Below are 18,892 nucleotides of genomic sequence, written 5' to 3' on the forward strand. Positions count from 1 at the left end.
TAAAAAGAATATGGAAATAATAGTACCTACTTGAAAGAGTTATTGTCAGAACTACATCAGATGACACAGACAAAATTCTTAGCACAGGTCTCAAGGCATTATAAGTACTTAATAAACGTTATCTTTCCGACAGTTGCCAGAGACATGTCACTGAAACACAAATATGATTATGTCACTGTTATATAAGAGGTGGTTCACAAGCTCACCATCACCTATTTACTGGATAAGAGCCAGAAATATGGTATAGGATATTTTTATGCTTCCATCCACCTTTGCAGACTCAATTTAAGCTCATCTCCTTGCACATGCTCATGTTCCAGACATCTTAGCAGGATGACAGTGCCTGAGCCCTTGGCCTTTCTCTCCTCCAGTGCTTGTAGATGTCATTCTCTCAGCCCAGGGCACCTTTCCTCACTGTACGGGTGAAACCCATGTTGTGTGACAATGCTCCCCTCAAAAGCCACCTCCCTGAAACTCTCCCCTCACTGCCTGCGCCCATATCTACTTGCACCATCCTCTGGACACTCTCTTCTCTGTGGAGACAAAGTTCTGCATCTCACTCACCACGTTTTGATCATGTCTTCAGAACCCCTCTTTTGTACTACCCAGTGAGCTCCTCAGCATCTGGTACAGTGCCTGCACATACTATGTACACAATGAACGCAGAATGAATGAACTCCACGAGTCCCTGCTCAAAGACCAGAGGCCTAAAAAGGACCTAGTGACATACTTTTCAATTATTTCTGCAAAAAGAAAAACTTTTCTTTGTCCTAATGTGAAGTTCAGATAACCCTCAGGAACGAAGGCAAAAGAAACCCTGAGTAGAAAAAGAGAATGTACATTTCTTCCATGAATCTGACATCAGTTTTGAAGTGGAGCTGCTTCTAGGAATAGTAGAGTGAATCAAGAAAGATCACATAGCAAACTGTGAAAAGAAAAAGGACAGACATTAAAAAAAAAAAAAAATCTTGTTAGCCAATCTAATGCTGCTACAGCCATGTAGTCCAAGACTTTTCTGAGGATCCTGATGCCCCACAAGAGAATGGAAAAGAGACTCGGCAGAAGGAACTTGTCTGAAAGACGGTCATTCTCAACATACATATAACAGGGGTGGAATCACCCAAGTAACTCCACGTGGCCTTGCTCGCTTGTGGGGCATTACAGGTCAAACGTAAAGAAGTAAAGAGATTTCTACTGCAACTTTTTCAAGGAGTTGGGAGGGCCTGGAGTTTTGTTGACATCTGTGATTCTCTAACCTTTGTGACCCCTTGTAAACTCAGAAGCAGAGCAGCCTGGAGCACGTCACAGTACCTCCCCCCACCCAAAGCACCACTCCCCTGAAATCTGAGCCAAGCCCCATGTGGCTGTAGATCTTCTGTTCACAGGTCCTGAAGGGAATCCAGGAAGTCATTCTTTAATGAAATCTGCCCCCACCCTCTCTGGAGGTGAACAGACTGCTGGAATATGACATCCTCATCATCGCAGTTAGTGGGAGGCAGGAGCTGGTCAAAGGAGAGGGATCATGGAGTTAACTAGTGACCTTTCAGCTTCCTCCATTTATGGGTCTCGTTTTATTTCTACTTGTAATATTAAATGAGAAACAGATTTAAATATGGGAGAAATGACGGCATGCCACTTGGAACAACCAGCTGAGTTGTCACCTCTAAACTGCACATTTCATTTATGTCCTAAAAGTGATGATGAAGGGCCTGGAGAAGGCCTGATACAGGGCCTGAAATGGTAACATGCTCCCAGGATAGACTGTTCCAATTATTTTCCCTCTTTCTCCCTAAAATGTCAGTTACCCAAAGAACGTCTTCAGAGTGAAATAATTGATTTCTGCCCTAAACAACAGAGAATCACGCAGAATATTTTACAGGAAAGAATCTGATAAGCAAATTGATCTGCAGCAGTTAGCTAAACATAGTCTTAGGTTGAGCTTCATATGGAGATATCATTTTGCAGGATGCCAAACACAGAAGAAGATGATTAAGAAGTTCCACAGTCTCTTAACTCTAGTGGTGTTTGGCCAAATATTCAAACTCATATTCTTCATTTATGATTAAAAATTTTAAATTCCTATTTTCAGAGAGTCAAGGATAAGCACATGAAAGTTAAATTTCTCACATTAAAAAGATTTAAAAGGCTTGGTGTTTCTCATTTTGACAGTAAATAGTAATGGTGTAAATAGAAATAATTTGAAAACAGTATCTAAACTGTAAATTTCATCATGTCCATAGAAGGCTAGAAATATATTAAGTTCATGATATGCTTTGTTAGAAAGTGGCATCTTTGTTGAAAGGAGAGATAGCATTAATAAGCAGAGTTCATGTCTGGAAAAATTGTTTCTAGTAATAACTATTATCTAATTTTAGAGGTTTATATGTAGAATAATAAAGATTAAAAAGTATCAATTCTTATTATAATTTTCTTTCTTCCTTAAACTTTAAAAATTAAACTTCAAGAGTTTATTGGAGTGGCTAATAGTCTTCCTGTGTGTCCCACCTGTATCATGAAAAGATTTCTCTCCAGGTCTCTTGTTTTATTGATGAGAGTGATTTGCAGCAAACCCAAATCCACATTAGTCCCAACTTCAGGTGTAGAGTTCTGACCTCAGCAACAATCTCAGGCTTGCAATTTGTGTCCTTACATTTCCTAACCTGGGTCCAAACTATGTGCAGCACAGAAAGTAAAAAACTGATGGATTGTGCCATCTATGGCAGCATTTGTTCAGCATTTGGTACAAATGGGAGAAAAAAAGATACAGAATGCATGGATTGATTTTCAAATTACCTCAATATTTTGAAAACATTTTCACCTGCATGCTGAGAATGCTAAGAATGGCAAGGAAGGCAATTGTGCATTTGCACAGCCTCCACTGCATTCATTTATAAATTACCTCATCACTGACTGAAATTAACACTGATTCTTACAGGCAATTTCTCAATTTCCAATGCTAATTACATTTTTTTTACTTTTAAATTCTGTACCACCTGTTTTGGGCAAGACATCTTAGGCAGCGCGACCGCATTTAATCACAATTTTAATTAACCGCCCTGTAGATGTGAAAAAGAAGCAATTATAATGTAGATGAATGATGATTTTTCTGCATTAAATTGTTTTGTTTCCCTGGTATGTTGATTGTAACACAGCACACAAATACAGTAACTGTACAATTTTTTTCTATTGTAATTTAGTAATTGTTTTTGGAAAACCAGTTTGGGAATGAGTGACTTCATCTGTTTACAAATTGATTGATACTGTTCACTCACTGATTGCTGCGGCGTATATTTTGGTATTGCACAGCCTAGCATAAAATATAATTAGAGATGCACAGGCTTTGCAGCACCATTTTGGAATCTGAAAATCAACTGTAACTGAAGTATGTTTTCCTTGAGCATACTAGTATCAGTTGGGGCTGATGAAATGATAATCAAAACAATGGGCTTTCCAATTCCACCACTAGTAGAAACCCTTAGTTTCAATCTGATAGTTCTAATATGGTGAGTTTATGAATTACTATGTACTAGGCCTGGGAGCTGGGGGCTGGCAAGTCTGAAGCTTGCACAACTCACTCAGATCTGTATCACAAGAAGCATACAAGTGAGGTAAGGAAACAATGATGAAAAATAAAGAGTTGCTGCTTTGGAAATGGAAGGATTGTTCCCGACACCAGGCACAATGCACTGGTGTGCTGTAGCGCTAGCCTATCTCATCTCTACACTATGATACAATAAGATCACATTCATGCTCCTGGCTTGCAGATACAGATCATTAAAGCCGTACCTCACTGCAGATAAATTCAAAGATCTTATTTATGGGAAGCAGAGCTTGCTCCTCACTCTGCTAGGAATGGGATGGGGGGAAAACGACAGCCATTGATACTTGTTTATGAAACCTTTATGTGAACGGATAGTGGAAGATCTACACTTACTGTTCTCACATGAATTAGAAATCCCTCGAGGAATACCCTAAACCAACATCATACCCACTCCCAATCGCTGGGACATTCTCAATTAATGCATTTCATTGGTATCACAAGGGCTGGTGTCTCCCTTCAATCAGCCACTGAGATGTGCTCACTTGAATGAGTCCTGGGCTAGGCCATTTCTACCAGGCTGGAAAAAAAGGGGGAAAGGCCATATAAGCCATCATGAACGTTCAAAGAAAGCATTTATGAGATCTCTTTGACACCCCATTCTTTAAAAGATCGTAAACTAGGATAGTTAATTAAAAGACGAGAAGTCATCTTGGTTATGGCAGTGTATTTGCTGGGACCATAGCTTCATTTAGAGCAATTTAAAGATAGAATGATGAAGATATAAGTTGGCAGGGCAAAACAGATAATGTTGAGATGGGATTGGGGCAGGAGGACTCTTTGAATCAACTTTTTTTCTTTTATAAATAGTCACTAACAAAGTATTAACAGGAAACACAAAATTGGCACCAAAATTCACTTTGTATATTAAGTCTACCCTATTAATAAATTAAAAGGTCTACTCTTTTGCCCATTTGAGATTATTTGTCCAAATCTTGTTCACGCCTATGGGGCTGGACACAGGAATCCCAGATGAAAGTAAGACAACAGGCCACTCTAGGCTGCCAGCAGATCTGAGATTTTTTCATGTAGAATGTGATACAAGAACCAGCAATAAAAGCTTACTTTTGCCCAGGCATCTCTGCTGGTGACACTCTTTCTAGCTATAATAATTATTTGATACAAATGAACACTGAGTAAAACTACTGCTAATAAAAAAGGCAGAGGGACAATTCATCTCGGTTTGTTAGACTATCATTGCGAAGAAATGTGCGTAGGACAGGTGGAGATGCACGTGGATTTTACCCTGGAGATTCCATTTCTGGTTTCTAGTGTAGCCTCTGTGCTGTTAGCAGTCATACCTTCACACGGTTGAATATTTTTCTCTCCTTTACCACCTTCCTCACCTTCCAGGATCCTAACAGCTCTAGAGAAACATGCTGTTTTATGAATGGAGGTAAAAATAACCCTGAATATCTCAAATTATAGCCTCTTTACATAATGAAAAGGGAGTGTTCTAGCAAGAGACTTAAAACTTTTTCTTTTTCCATAAAGTTGCTCCAGCAATAATGCTTGTTTGGAAGTTTCTAAAAGTGGTAACATCTGTGCTCCTACAGGGAGATGCCATGCCACCAACCTTTATACCAGCCATTTGTCTTTGAGAGAAAAGAAAGTACCTGATCCCAGGCCTGAGCCCATCTTAGCTCCCGTATCTTCATATTCTGACCCACTGCGTTCCTTCAAGAAGAGAGCTGCTTCCCATGGCTACCTCCTCAATATAAACTTGCTAACTAATCTCTTAGCAAACACTTGAAGCAAACCTGAAGAGAGGAAAGAGAGGCAGAGGGGGAACAAAAACCCGGCATAGATAAAGCTCAAGACACATTCAATGGGACACTGGAATCTAAATTTAGTACCAAACTTGAGATTTCTTTTGAAGGGTTGCTTGTTGTATGTGGAACAGGGATTTTTGTAGCCATGATTTTATTTTTAAATCTCAATCCTAATTCTTCTGCTATCTTTCAAATAGGACTTACTTCAACATGAACTCCCTGGATTCTTTCCCTCCTGTTGATGGAGATGTGCTTACTCTTGTAGGTATTTGCAAACGGTTTCTTTCATTACTATATTTTAAATAATGGCCTTTAAAAAAAAAAAAAAGTCCACCCTGACTGCACTGTGTACACACAAGGTAACTTTCCCTTAGCAATGTATGTGAGAATCTACTGTTGGAAATAAATAATGGCTTTCAACCAATGATCAAAGAAAAATAAATCTTTTACCCTAATAAGACTTTTTAAGACTGGAATCCCATTTTTAAATGGATAACAGCTAAGAGGCTACTGGCAATCTATTTATTTCCAAAGCTGTGTTTTAATATTGGCTGCATAGGAACTGTACAGCAAATGGACCCCAGGGTCTTCAAAGTTAAAGCTTTTGAAATAAAGTTGGTATGTAGTATTTGAAAACATATTGTTCAGAATTTAAGTTTTAATATCTAGGAATAAACAGAGCATTAAATCAAGCAAAACTGTGACAAGGCCAATATGCACATGGATGATGCCAGCAAGGCATCTTCAGCCCTTTGTTCACAGCTTAACAAAACTGTGCCGTCACACCACTTTAGTTCAACAGTGCCTGTCGAATGGGCATCAGCAGCTCAGCCAGTGCCTGTCATACACACAGCTCCAGGACGGTTTGAAAGCAAGGGCTTATTCCACCCCCAAGTCTAGTTGGAAAGTGAGGAGGTTTTTAAATTATCTAGCAAAGACACCAACCTGCCCCCTCCTCAAAGTTAGAAGAGAGAAGAATGACAAAAATAATAATAATAATAATAATAATAATAAAATAAAATAAAATAAAATAAAAAACAAAACAAACAAAAAACTGTGTGAGCATATGTATGTGTGTTTTAAGATACAGGAAAAAAATGTACTCAGGCAAAGGAAGCACTTTTTGTATTTGTTTTCATTGTGAAAGCGATTATAGAAAATTTGCAAGACTTTTTCTTAAAGCGACATTCCTGATAATGAAATAAAAGTTGAATGTCATTGTTATTTTGAGATTTTTGACACATTTTTTTTTTTGGCCTTTAACCAACCGCACAAACTTCTTACATCAGAATAGGCAGGTATTACTTGTGAAAGAGACTCTGCAACCCTATGTTATTCTAAGGAGTCTCTCTGAGATGTAATTTTGGCTACGTGGCTGTTTTTGTTGACCAAAATGCATTAGCTTTTAAATTTACAGCCTCCTGAGGTCTGGTCTCTGTGAACATTTAATCTGCTTCAGAAGAGAACCCTGGAGAAAACAAACCTGGTAAAGAGAAGGATTGTTCACTTTTCCAACAAGTTAACAATTAGGGAGGAAAAAAACCCCCAAAAACCCAAACCGCCTTATTTTCCTCCTATAACACTGATCATGAGATTTGGCTTTTGAGCTTTAATAAGTGCTGGGGAGGTGCCTTGGAACTTTCCTTCTGTTTAATTAAGTGAGCCCACTCCTCTTTAGGCATCCAATCAGAGTGAGTGAGGACGAGCCCCAGAGAAGGGCTGGGGAGTCCTAGTGGTAAGAAGGAGCTGAAGGTATTCTGAATCTCTGGACCTTTTCAGCTCCTTCAGGATCCTGTGTTACTTAGATCCTTCCAGGACCAGCTGAGATTTCCGTACACTAAAGTTGAAAAGCTTGCGCTCTCCACCTCTCTCCCCCCCCCCCCTGTCTGTCTTTCACTCTGCTGCTGTCAGTTTGCTGCCTGTACTTTGGCTGTCTCTTTTCCAGTCTCTACCCTGTGAGTTTCTGGCCTGCCAATTTCAACTTGAAGCTTGACTGGGCTGATTTGATGCAAATACCTCCAGGGAAAACCCTGAAACTGATGAACAGTTATGTCAAGTCGATTTTGCACCATCGGGAAAAGGTAACCTCTGCGAGAAAAAAAACAACAAGGTTAAAGAGACAAGGGCTTTTCACGTGTAATACCTCTGCTGCACATCTCGTTCACTGTTTACCATCCCTCAGAAATTGTAACTGTCAGAATTAGTCCTAATTGCAGATGCGAAAGCTGCCATTATAATAAAAACAGAGGCAGTGCAGGCATTAAATGTAGCAGCCTAATTTGTGAGACTACAGAAAAGGTAGAGTAAATGAATATTTCATTACTTTAATTACCAGGGACTACTCTTTTCTTGCTGTCTTATGATAAGTGTTGCTGTAACTAGCAACAGCAAACATCCACTAAAACATAAAGTGCAATAATCGTCCTGCTGTCAGGATCACCACTTTAAAATACGAGCAGGGAAAAAAATATAATGGTTTATCTATTTCTTAGAGATTGCAGAAGCAGAAGATGGAAATTCATTTAATATCAGGGGGAAAAATGCACACACAAAGGCACCAGTAAACAGGTTTTAGTCAGAGAATAATGGCTTCAAGACACAGAAGAAAAAAATATATATATATCAGTTGACTATACATCTGAAGTGTTAGCCCTAAAAGAATGCTGGAAAGGAGAAAGAAGAAGGTAATCGCGTTCAGATTTTTTAAGGCAAAATTTTGTTTTGTGTTGCACAATGTAATTGCTTGAACATTAGAAAATAAAACTCAAGTGACTAGGGGAAAGACGAGGAAAGCAAGCAGTTTTCAAATGATTAAGTCAAGGTGGAAAAAGTTCAAGTTGGCAAAAGTTTAGAAGCCCAGTCCAGTTCCATTTAAAAAGACTAGATAAAGCCTGCCAGAAAAAGGACTTTGCCTGCAGTTCCAGAGTACTGATTCATAAGATTTGGGGAGTCTCAATTATTACTCACCACTGACACCTTGAAAAACCCTGGGCAATTCTCTAAAAAATGTCAATTTCAGGTAAGGGGGCCCAGGTGGGCGGGAGGTGGTTAGATGGTGGGAGGTGAGCCTGAGAGAGGGGGGTGTGGTTGAGGAGGTTGCTAAGACTGGTTGAAGCCAGCCTGTCTCTGCATTTATCACTGTGTCCCAGAGGAGGTGTTTGTTCAACATAGCAGTTTGACAGCACAAAAACACTGTGGCCAGAAGCCCTATCAAAGAGCCTACTGACACGTATCATTTGTGGTCTTGGTTTCACAGGACAAGGCCTCCTCACACTTTATCTGCACAAGTATAAAATCCACATATTTCTAAGTGTTCAGTATAGTTTTAAACCCCCCTCTCTTTTTTTTTTCTTATAAATATTGTAAACACTACTTTAAAATACCATCTTTATTCAGGACTTCAGAATGCTGTTTTAAAAACCATAATAATTTGTGATCAATTTAGGATAATCTGTGTTAAGGTTGGTAGTACTAAAAGAAAACAGTTTAAAAGCACAAAACTAGCAATTTATCCTAAATAATACACTTAAACCTCAGATTAATAGGTACAAGTAAGTTTTGTAAAAGTCAAGTGGCATAGAGAACACTTTTCCCACCTATGATAAATCTTAAACAAGAGTCTACATTAATTTTTAACCTCTACTATTTGTGTTTAAATGTATTTCATTCATAAGCTAGAAATATGAAGTGAAAGTTAAAGAGAAAGAACACCAGAGTTTGGGTCCCAGGGTGCATTTGTGTCTGTGTACATGTGAGAGTGTGTGCATATGTGCTGTATTTAGTTTTCAAATTCCCATCTATACAGAGCAAAGGTGATGGGGAATCTTAGAGGACGACCACTTTGCTTAGAGATAGTTCCCTCTTAATGGGTCTATTTATTATGAAAACACAGCTTACTGAGTTCTTTATATGTAAACCTCACCTCTTAAAACTGAGAAATCTCATGATGTGAAACACTTCCATTGATGTGCTTGGTGTCTAAAATAGAAACTTAGGTACTTCCAAGAACAGGCAAATTGCAAAGTTTCTTTGATTACAGTTACTTGGATATGCAAGATAATATAAATACCATTTAAACTAAGAAACAGTGAAAGCTACATGCTACATATATACATTAAGTGGGTACTACATTCCTTGAAATTTACTCATTTGTTTGAGGGGGAAAAATCAGATGTGTATAGAACATATTTTAATTTGTTGATCTGTTATTGATTACTTCTTGTTTTGAGGAGGGGGTAGCTATTTCATTGTCAGAGCACCTTTCTTTCTTAGAGTTAGTTATAAGAAGAAATATGTAATAGCACACAAGGTCAAAAATATCTATGCTGTCATATGAACCATATTAACTATTATAGAGGAGGCCATTACAGTCTTTAATGTACAAAATATTATGTCTCTTTGTTATGAGAAATCATTAATGACAGATATCTATCCTCAAAAGAATGTGATCATTTACCTCTAACACCTGAGATTATTTTAAAATGTCACTGTATCTTGAAGATTTAAAAATACACCATTGTATTTCTGTGCTTGTGATAAATAAAGTTGGCTAAACTAACCAATTGTGTGTTTATTGTTTGATTGAAAAAATATCTTCATTTGAGTGTAATTGAACTTCAAAAAATTCAAGTTAAGAATTACACCTTCTTCAAGTTCATAAAAGGGAGTGTGTGGGTTTAGTTTGAAACAGCATACTATAAAAAATAAAACTGAAGAACAACTTTTAAAAATGGATTAAATACCATTGAATATGAAAATGAATACCATAGATTATAGGGAAAGTTATCTGGAGTATTAAGTTTATAGGAATGCTTTTAAAAAGGAAAGTAAAAAAAAGTAACTTCAAGACATATACTGACAGTTCTGTATTTGTCTTCTAATTCTAACAAGACCTTCAGATTTCAATCCTTCAACTCAGCTCAGCAGTGGAACTAAATTTGTAAATAATCATGAATCATTATGATGATTACATTCCTCAATTGAAAAAAATGAAAGCAAAGTTCAATCAGGTCCTTCTTGAAATCTTTTCTCCCCTTACACCTCTTTTTTTTTTTTTTTTTTTGGTCTAAGCTCCTGGCTTTTCTGAGTCTAGTTTGTTAAAGCCCCCATTAATTTCTAACCAAGACTGCAGTACTCACTATAAATGTGCATGACTTTATCAGCTCTCATACTTTCTTGGGTCACAAACACACAATATCTGATGAGACACTGATCATCTTCCTTCTCCTTTCTCTCTTCAGCTCCTCTAACTTTCCTGTCAGAAGCTTGAAAAAATATGCACAGTTACTGTTGCTGAGGGGAGACAAAGTTTAACTTCTGGGTTGGCAATTGGAGAATAATTCATGAGCAGATTTCTAGCAAATGATATGATTTGCTAAATTTTGGTCTTTGATTTATATTTATGTACTCCTGCTACTGCTAAGGTTTTGCCAACCTCAATTAGATCATGAATGAGATCATTTTAATTCAGCCCCCAAACTGTGACCTGACCATGGTCTGAAAGTGTTCAAAAAGTAATTTTAAGCCTCCCTTTGATTTGAAAAGGAATACTGCATGCTTGGTCGTTCATACAAATAACATAAAACTTAATTATTGGATGATTTGGCAGAGGACCTTCTTGCCAAACAACAGTCAATGCCAGCTACTGTGATGCTGGCGCTGCCCGGGCCCCCAAGCCCATAGCCCCCTTGTGTACGAGCGTTTGTTCATTGTGTCTCAGGGCAAGATGCGTTCAGATAGGATTCAAGGATCTGGGAGGCAGGGTGCAACGCAAAGGGTGTACCGTATTTATAACTCCAGTTAAAAAATGCTGTCTCACCTAGAAGGGAAGTAGATCCGCGCTGTCAAATCACCAGGAGGCTGTGACAAAGGGAGCTTGCAGCCTGACACACGGTGTAACAACATAGCAAACACCTTTAATTCTGTCATGTCTCATACCCTTTACTTTCTCACACATTTATGGCTGCTCGAACGTTGACACCTACACTCTTTTTCGAAACTAAATAAGGCAATCTTATTTAAGCCCAAATGCAACACCTGTAAAGTTATTCTTGTGCCCAGCAAAAAATAACCATTAACTCCTTCCTCATAAAACCTGCTCTGCTTGCTTTGGAAACTCTCAAGTTGGTAACGGCCAGCTTGAAGCCCTGACTCGGAGGTCCACATGACCTCCCAAGCTCTGACAGATAGGCAAGACTTCCCCCTCGGAAAGATGCAGAGGCTGAGATAATGTCACTGTCTGAATTGGCCTCCTACAGCTTCTTGAGTTGAAGCCCCTTTCCTCATCACAAACTTCTGGTGTCTTTCACAGTAAGGAGAGAGGCCCCAGCTGCTTCATTCCCTCTAGCGACCGAAGTCTAATATTTTAAAAGCTAGAAATGAAAATAGCTTTTCTAAAGATATTTCCTGGAATTTTTAATGTGCTGCTTTGATTCCTTTTTTCTATCTTTTTTTCTTGCCAATTATAAACCACCATTTGGAGGGCTTATGAGCAATGTAAGTCCACCTCATCTAATTAAACCACATTGTTTTAAAAGCTTGAACAGTTTTCATGTCTACAAGACTTGTCTGAATAATAAACTGCTAGAGCCAGAATTCTGAGTGTCTTTGGAGAGCCAGAATTTCATCTGCTAAGTGCAAAGGGCCAGGCACTCAAAGAGTTAAGGAGTGTTCCCGCATTGCTGGGTAGGTTAATATCACAGCTGCCTAGTAAAGCATTATCCTGTACCTCACTTAACAAAAGCCTCCTTTTGCAAACAGACTCCCACTTTCTCCCCAAGTGTCCAAAGGTGTTTACTGAAGTAAATCTGCCTAAATCCTTCATTGCTTGGGTCATGGGGGTGGGTAGGAGGGGTGGAAGGTGTAGGGATAATCTCTTTTTGTAAATTCTGTAAATCTTCTGGGAAAAAGAAAAAAAAATTCAGGAATCTGTGTCACATGTTCATGTACAACTGCTAATATATCCGTTAGTTTTGCTCTTATAAGTGAAATATGCCACAATGCCTATTGGAAAAGGTGCCGTTTCAAATAATTCACTCTGCTGTTTGGAGATATTGTAGTTCCAAAGTGAGTGACTGAGAGTGTGTGTGTGTGTGTGTGTGTGTGTGTGTGTGTGTGTGTTGTATGCTTAATCTAATTGTTTAAGAAAAACTGTTGGTATCTTCGAAGTGGTATCAGAAGGGTTGGGGAGAAAGAGAAGACAGTTTAGAAGCATGATAATGCAGATGAAAAGTTGTCACGAGAGGTTCCTGCTCTTGCCGTGGTCTTGCTACAGTACCACTTACTGCATGTTACTTGTGCATGTTGAAAAGGGAGGCAAATAACACAGCAAAACCTGACAGGTCCGCCTGCAAGGGCTTAAACAATTCCCAGTAAGAAGGAGCCCTTTAGGCACAAACTTTCTCTCTGGAAAACGTGAATACCACCAACCCCTCCCTACAAATCTTGAAGCATCCAGTTTGAGATACAAAAAGGCTGTCATCTCACAAATGTTAAACATACTAAAAAAATCTGAAAAAAAAAAGTATGGAGAAGGTGTGAAAAACGTGGCACTTTACAGCCCTCAAAGCTTTTTAAAATAGAACAACTTTTCCCCCTAAAATTCTTTTCAGAGATTTTTTTTTCCTCCTTTTTGGCTCATTTGAGAGTTTCTTTCTTGGCTTTTTTCCCCTTTCATTTGAAAATATGAATTATCATAAAAAGTCGGGGGGGGGTGGAGAAATGGGAAAGTCTTTTCCAGTTTTCCTGAGGATTTATCACTGTGTTCAGGCTGGGTGTGAGCACCCATCACTGAAGCCAGACCAGGGGCCCAGGCTCTACTTTGCCCCTTCCCTCCCACCCCCCAGAGTCCTCACCTCCCAGGTCTCAGGGTAAACAATGATAGTAATTAAAGCCCAATCCTAGGCTGCATTCAAGGTAGGAAGTCCACACACCTGACCCCAAATCTAACAGGCTGCTAGGGTAGAATTCAATTCCTCTCTGACACTTTTTTACCTCAAGTGTTGAGCGGGTGGCCATGAATAGTACAGACATGCCATCTTGTAACACTATATGCCTGTCAGGAGGGACAGGGCCTGGTTGAGCATCAACTATATAAGGCTGGTAACTAGGGGAAGCCCAACAAACAGCCACAAACACCTAAGTTATTTTACTCAGCTACTACCCCCTTCCTCTCTTTCTCTCTCTCTCTCTCCTCTCTTTCTCTCTCTCTCTCTTTCTCTCTCTCTCTCTCCCTCTCTTTCTTTTCATCTTGGCTTTCTGTGGCAGAATGCAAATGGAGCCTGCCGGCGGTGAAAGGGCTGAATTGTGATTAAGAAGAAGAAGAGCTCCTTTCTTTGTTCTCCCCTCAGGGGATGTTTACTGGGAGAGACACAGCGGATCAGATATGAAAGGCATTCAGGTCAGCATTGATGTGAGCGAAAGTGAAATCATACCTAAGGCATTCAAAAGACCGCCGTGTCAGGGGTCCAGCTAACGGTGCAGCTACTGTGTGCGTCTTCCCGGAGAGGCAAAAATCTTTTCACAGACTGGCGATTTTTTTTTCTCCCTAATTTACTACAAAATTATAAAAGTCTCCCCCTACCCCATTTACTTCCCACCACATGACACAGGAGTTAGTATTTTCTCTCTTCATGGACCACACACAAAACCAGACCAACTTCTAATAACTGTATTACCTAAATGAACCAGCAAGGCACCATCTGAGCTGTGAAATCTGTTTTTTTTTTTTCTCTCTCTCTCCTAAAAGCAGGTGTATTCATGTGGGCTACATATATGCATAATATGTAGGGAAGAACTGAGAGAAAGGAAAAGCCAAGACACATGCATGATGGCTTTTTCTCCCACCTCCCTGAGAAGAAACAAGACAGCAACACACACACACACACACACACACACACACACACTCACACACCACAACATAAAACAGAACAGAACACCTTAATACGAAATCCTTTATTTACTTTGTAACTACTAGTTACACTTTTCTTGAGAGCTTTCACTCTGACACAACTGTCACCCAAGATAAAAGTATTTGGCACATAGCTATTAAGGCAAAGGCTTCCATAGAGCCTTCAAATTATTATCATTTTCCTCTAAAAAAATGCTTGATGAAGAAATACTTGGATCTTACTTTTTAAAAGTTTACACTCCCCGCATCCCAAATAGTCATTCAATAGATTCTCCAAGTGGTAAGTTGATGCTGTTGGCATAAACAAGGCTATATAAATATATACAAATTCACAAATCACAGCAAACACACAAATAACAAGGAGGTTCCTAGATGTTTCAAGGCTTAAAAATGAAAAGGAAAAATCCCATTTCATCTTCTGATTGCTAAAGACGGAAAAGAAAGAAAGGAGGAAACATGGCTATATTATTGGTTTCAAATCATCGTTCCCTCTGCTCTGAATTATATTTTTCAACCTTCATATTTTGGCTAAAAAGCATATTTGGGCTTATGTTAACATCTGCTTTTTGTAGTGACATTTAATTCTGTATATTTTCAACTAGTGTTTCTGCATCACAGATTTTCCTCCTTTATCTCCTTGCTCTAAAAAGACAACCAAAGAGCAATCAAAAAGGTGTCTGACTTGGCCATTCAGACAATTGCCCCCTTGTGGGAATGCGGGAATGAATGGTACAGTGGACACCCCAGCACCATTGACGTTATAAACATGTAAATGAAACACATTAGGGCAGACAATCAATTGTCTGTGAGCATTGCAAACCTGCACTCCCTTTCTCTGTGACAGGCACAAAATAGTGTCTACCTTGGGAAGCCACGGTTCTGGAGAGGAAAAGGACAAAGAATCCCCTTTCACACAGAAGAAAATGCACCTTAAAAGCCTTGGAAGAATACAGATGACAAAAACTGTTGTAAGGAAAAGAATCCCCCACATCTTGGAATAAACACAGCACTGCTAGATAGCAAGCAATGCTCTCCTTTCCTACCTTCAAGGGAGACACACATTTTTTTCCCAGGGAATATTCTTAATATGACATAAGGGTCTTTGAAAACCTCTTGAAATTTTCTTTAAGCAAATTAAGAAAGAAGAACAGGAAGCATTGTAAAACCTATTACAGAGTTTTTTAGTAAGTAACTTTAGTCTTGGATTTAACCATATTTGAAAATAAATGCTGAAAGGCATAAATTTGTTTTTAACTTGGGCAACAGAGAAACAGTGAAGTTTAAAACCCTTACCAACCCTTACCACTGAAGTTTAAAACTCTTACCTACCCTTATCTCTGGTGAACCATCACACTAAGGATGCCACCAGGCTGGTTACTGGCTCTGATTCTAAGCAAGGCGTTTCTAACAAAATTGACTTAGTTTTCCCAAATTGAAATAAAACAAATAGATTAGTCTAGATACATAGCCCCCAGCTTTGTATGTGTGCAGCCTGACAAAACTTGAAGAAGATCTGCACAGCGAGAATAGGATGGAGATGGATATCTTTGAAATGCCCTCAGAATTGGTACCTGCCACAAAAAGTGCCTGAGTGCTTTCAGAATCAGTAAAACCAGCTCCCAACAAGCTCATCAACTTTATGAAGAAAGCTTGCCAAAGATCTCCACACTTGCAAAGATAACCAAGTCTGTGACCGCTGCAATCCGAGGAAACTTCCCTGCTTAGTGTGTGCTGCTCTAGTCTCCGATGTCCACTCCAAGTTCTTCTCTCAGGAGGAGAGCTGGGAGTCTCATTCAGAAGAAGAAGGGGTAGACTGTATTTCCTTTTCTTTCCATTTAGGCATCTCTGAAATGGGGACAACTTTTCTGTCTCTTATTCCCTCTAAGCATCACTACCAGCACCTCCTCTCCCTTTAAGGAGATAGTAAGAAGCGATGGTTTATTTTAAACATGTCTGCTTGTCTGATTGTTTCTCTTGTAGGATCTAAAGTTCTGACAACATTCAACTGGATCCCTTCTCTCTACCACCTGAAAATCAGAGACTAAAGGTGTTTGGAAAATGTTCTACACTTCCCTACATAGTCCCCAATCCATTAGCAGAAACTTTGGAGAAAAATCAACTGTAACTTTTTTCTTTCCTTCTTCCATTTCCCTTTTCTTCTAATTCAGTTTTCCCTTAAAAGACAACTTCAATCCCGTCTCTGAAATAAGCAGTTTCCGGATTTGATTTTTGTTATACAGTGCAAGTGTGTGATAGATTTTTCAGAGGCTGATGCTGGAAGGCAATAGGCTGGGGAGGCAGGCCCCTCTTCCCAGGCTCTGCAGGAGGCAGGAGGGAAGCTGGAGCATCCCAGGACCTGCTGCCCGAACCATTTGCAAAAGCAACAAACTTTGCAAGTCACACTCGGGCTGCGCCAATGGCAGGCAGCAACCGGGTATCTCCTGTTCCTAGTGCTCATTCCTGACTCCAAGGCTACCTGGAGATAGTGGGGGTATAATCAGGGGAATAAAAATGGGGGCTGGGTTTTCCCCCTCCCCTCCAGCTTTAGTGAAAGTGTTACAAAGTGAGTCAGGCGACTGAGGATCATCTGACTGAACTTTCTTGAAACGGACACACATTCTTGTCTGAGGAGAGCTCAATTTTTGCCTCCTTCCCCCTCGCCCCACTCTCCTTTTCCTTCAGCACATCTTACTTTCTGGGAAGGTGGTTCCTCCTTTCCATGTGGGGGAAAGAGGACTGACTGTCGGCTCTGTGTTAGCTTGGCCCTGGCACTGTCTTGGCCAGGCATCTTGCTAGCCTGAGAATCTGGAAGGTTGGGTTATAGATTCTTGTTTCTGTCTTTGTACATTTATTTTCCTCAAACTGCTTTTTTTCTCCTTCGCTGTTTAATAATTGTACACTTCATTGTCTTCTAACCAACGATCTTGACCAGCCTCTCAAAAATACCCACTGCTTTACACATTTTATCTCCTTGATGCCTTAGTCCATATATTCACTGTTGACTTCATTAAAATTATATAAAGTGCCATTCTAGGTTCTTGGATGTCCATCTTTTTATTTTTCTTGCAGCTTCTATTTCTATGATTATTATTGCCATTAGTCCTTTCCAGGAATTTCTATATGATGTTGATAAGCATCATCATATTTAGTGTTATCAGCAAAGACACAAGCTGAAAAGTGACATCTTTTCCATGAATCCAGGAAAGAAGAAAAATCCACTCAGTTCAGATAAATCCTGGCAATTCCCAAAGGAAAAGGCATTGGATACGTGTTTGATGAGAAAGAAAATGAAAAACGGGGAAGGGGGGCTCTTCTACCTGCTTCTCAAAACCAGGACATTGCTCAGTCAGATTAAACCCAACTGAAAACATTGACAAGCAACCAATTTACAGCATGTTTTCTCACAGATTATTTGGGGGAAAAAAAGGACAGGTAACAATCAAAGTTACAGAAGCTGTAAGCAATAGAAAGACTTGATGTTAAGTGTGCAGGGTCTGAGCTAAATGCCTTAAAATGTGCAATTCAACTCTCCACTTCGGAGTACGGAGGCTTCTTCCAAATTGGTGGCTAGGTGTAGGGGAAATGGTTGCCATGTCATGACTGTGCACCTTCCTGGTGCTCCATTCCACCTGCAACTCCCTCCCCGCCCCAGGGACTCCCTCTCAGCTAGCACCCCAGGGGTTCCCAGGAAGCCAGGATCCCTCTCTTTTCACAGAACTGGGCTGTGGCCTGACCTCACTGCTGGGGCAAGGCTGGTCACCGGTGGCAAAATCCTGAAAGGGTTGGAAGGAGGAAGGCAAGAAGAAACAAACACTTTAAATAGTCTTCCTTGCAAAAGAACACTTCTGGGAGCCTTGCTTTAAATCTCATTCTCCTCTCTCTCTCTCTCTCTCTCTCTCTCTCTCTCTCAAAAAAAAAAAAAAGACTATTTAACATAAGAAAAAAAAAAAGCCTCCTTGACACAAAGCTTTTGTTATCCAGTTGATCAGCAACGTGCTTTAGATACTTGTAAGAGGGGGAAAAAAGCCCCACAACAGACATTGATTTTAGAAAATCAATAACCAACATTTAATAAAAGGAACAGAGGAAACACAAGAGAGGAGAGGGGGACATTAGGTGTAATTTTAGTGTCTACTAAATTACCCAGAGATGGAGAAGGGGAAGTCTCCTGTGTAAGGACCACCTTAAATAATGCCAGGCACCAGAGTGAAGAAAAGATTAAATTAAAATACACACGCACATATACACACACTTAAAAAGAGGCAGCCTGAACTGAATGTTGGGGAAGCAGCTCCGAATATATTATTGTACTTGTTTTTTGTAATACTAAGCCAAGCAAATAGATCAAAGACAGCACAAAGAGGAAAGGCAGGGTAACGTAAAGAACAGTTTCTGACTAAAATTCCTCTATCACTCCCCCATATGGCTCGACACCTCCACCACAACAAGCAAAAGACACACACACACACACACACACACACACACACACGAGAGAGAGAGAGAGAGAGAGAGAGAGAGAGAGAGAGAGAGAGAGAGAGAAGCATCATTTGTCTCTAATCAAAATTCTCTCGTCTTTGTGTTTTTTCCTCCTCTAGCACCCCACACTGCGCCCCC

The 18,892-nt window shown here is 39.7% G+C and overlaps 1 protein-coding gene across 2 annotated transcripts in view; it reads right to left on the bottom strand.

Moving 5' to 3' along the window:
• Zeb2 (zinc finger E-box binding homeobox 2) overlaps positions 1-18,892 on the bottom strand; it is a 132,239-nt gene that overhangs the window by 108,919 nt on the left and 4,428 nt on the right. The gene's annotated exons all lie outside the window — the stretch shown is intronic.

The sequence above is a fragment of the Urocitellus parryii genome, chromosome 1, assembly GCF_045843805.1.
Source record: "Urocitellus parryii isolate mUroPar1 chromosome 1, mUroPar1.hap1, whole genome shotgun sequence".
Taxonomy (NCBI): domain Eukaryota; kingdom Metazoa; phylum Chordata; class Mammalia; order Rodentia; family Sciuridae; genus Urocitellus; species Urocitellus parryii.